This window comes from Sprattus sprattus (genome assembly GCF_963457725.1).
Source record: "Sprattus sprattus genome assembly, contig: scaffold_44, whole genome shotgun sequence".
Taxonomy (NCBI): domain Eukaryota; kingdom Metazoa; phylum Chordata; class Actinopteri; order Clupeiformes; family Clupeidae; genus Sprattus; species Sprattus sprattus.
In genome coordinates, this window is record NW_027667054.1 from 135,001 (window position 1) to 137,500 (window position 2,500).

Below are 2,500 nucleotides of genomic sequence, written 5' to 3' on the forward strand. Positions count from 1 at the left end.
AGTTAAGGTAACTGTCTTAATGCAGCAGTGGTTGCTATGGTTATATAGCTAGTTAAGGTAACTGTCTTAATGCAGCAGTGGTTGCTATGGTTATATAGCTAGTTAAGGTAACTGTCTTAATGCAGCAGTGGTTGCTATGGTTATATAGCTAGTTAAGGTAACTTTCTTAATGCAGCAGTGGTTGCTATGGTTATATAACTAGTTAAGGTAATGTTCTTAATGCAGCAGTGGTTGCTATGGTTATATAGCTAGTTAAGGTAACTGTCTTAATGCAGCAGTGGTTGCTATGGTTATATAGCTAGTTAAGGTAACTGTCTTAATGCAGCAGTGGTTGCTATGGTTATATAGCTAGTTAAGGTAACTGTCTTAATGCAGCAGTGGTTGCTATGGTTATATAGCTAGTTAAGGTAACTGTCTTAATGCAGCAGTGGTTGCTATGGTTATATAGCTAGTTAAGGTAACTTTCTTAATGCAGCAGTGGTTGCTATGGTTATATAACTAGTTAAGGTAACTGTCTTAATGCAGCAGTGGTTGCTATGGTTATATAGCTAGTTAAGGTAACTGTCTTAATGCAGCAGTGGTTGCTATGGTTATATAGCTAGTTAAGGTAACTGTCTTAATGCAGCAGTGGTTGCTATGGTTATATAGCTAGTTAAGGTAACTTTCTTAATGCAGCAGTGGTTGCTATGGTTATATAACTAGTTAAGGTAACTGTCTTAATGCAGCAGTGGTTGCTATGGTTATATAGCTAGTTAAGGTAACTTTCTTAATGCAGCAGTGGTTGCTATGGTTATATAACTAGTTAAGGTAACTGTCTTAATGCAGCAGTGGTTGCTATGGTTATATAGCTAGTTAAGGTAACTTTCTTAATGCAGCAGTGGTTGCTATGGTTATATAACTAGTTAAGGTAACTGTCTTAATGCAGCAGTGGTTGCTATGGTTATATAGCTAGTTAAGGTAACTTTCTTAATGCAGCAGTGGTTGCTATGGTTATATAACTAGTTAAGGTAACTGTCTTAATGCAGTAGTGGTTGCTATGGTTATATAGCTAGTTAAGGTAACTGTCTTAATGCAGCAGTGGTTGCTATGGTTATATAGCTAGTTAAGGTAACTGTCTTAATGCAGCAGTGGTTGCTATGGTTATATAGCTAGTTAAGGTAACTGTCTTAATGCAGCAGTGGTTGCTATGGTTATATAGCTAGTTAAGGTAACTTTCTTAATGCAGCAGTGGTTGCTATGGTTATATAGCTAGTTAAGGTAACTTTCTTAATGCAGCAGTGGTTGCTATGGTTATATAGCTAGTTATAGTAACTTTCTTAATGCAGCAGTGGTTGCTATGGTTATATAGCTAGTTAAGGTAACTGTCTTAATGCAGCAGTGGTTGCTATGGTTATATAGCTAGTTAAGGTAACTGTCTTAATGCAGCAGTGGTTGCTATGGTTATATAGCTAGTTAAGGTAACTGTCTTAATGCAGCAGTGGTTGCTATGGTTATATAGCTAGTTAAGGTAACTGTCTTAATGCAGCAGTGGTTGCTATGGTTATATAGCTAGTTAAGGTAACGTTCTTAATGCAGCAGTGGTTGCTATGGTTATATAGCTAGTTAAGGTAACTGTCTTAATGCAGCAGTGGTTGCTATGGTTATATAGCTAGTTAAGGTAACGTTCTTAATGCAGCAGTGGTTGCTATGGTGAGATAGCTAGTTAAGGTAACTGTCTTAGTGCAGCAGTGGTTGCTATGGTTATATAGCTAGTTAAGGTAACTTTCCTAATGCAGCAGTGGTTGCTATGGTTATATAGCTAGTTAAGGTAACTGTCTTAATGCAGCAGTGGTTGCTATGGTTATATAGCTAGATAAGGTAACTGTCTTAATGCAGCAGTGGTTGCTATGGTTATATAGCTAGTTAAGGTAATTGTCTTATTTCTATCTTATGGTCAGTCGGCTCACTGCTAGCTAAAGCAAACTAGAGTAATGGTCTGCTAGCGCTGCTTGCTAGCTAGGTCAGCTCACTGCTAGCTAAAGCAAACTAGAGTAATGGTCTGCTAGCGCTGCTTGCTAGCTAGGTCAGCTCACTGCTAGCTAAAGCAAACTAGAGTAATGGTCTGCTAGCGCTACTAGCTAGCTAGATCTGCTCACTGCTAGCTAAAGCAAACTAGAGTAATTGTCTGCTAGCTAGGTCAGCTCACTGCTCTCCTGAGGTAATTTCTTCTCTGGGGAGTTGACAAATTATTTCTTCCCATTTTAAAAATCAGCTGGCGGCTAGGTTGCGTGCGCCTGGCGGCTGCGTTGCGTTGCTGTGTTGCTGCATGAAAATCAACAGGTAACGCTGCCACCTGATGACATCATCACCTCACCACATGCTAGCTCATGTCTGCATCCCGATGGGTGTTACTCTATTTGAACTGTGTGTGTGTGTGTGTGTGTCTGTGTGTGTGTGTGTGTGTGTGTGTGTGTGTGTGTGTGTGTGTGTGTGTGTGTCTGTGTGTGTGTGTGTGTGTGTG

The 2,500-nt window shown here is 39.7% G+C and overlaps 1 protein-coding gene across 1 annotated transcript in view; it reads left to right on the forward strand.

Annotated features, from left to right (window-relative positions):
- Positions 1 to 2,500, forward strand: part of radil (Ras association and DIL domains) — a gene marked incomplete at both ends in the record, with an annotated part of 33,303 nt that overhangs the window by 9,783 nt on the left and 21,020 nt on the right. The window lies entirely within an intron of this gene.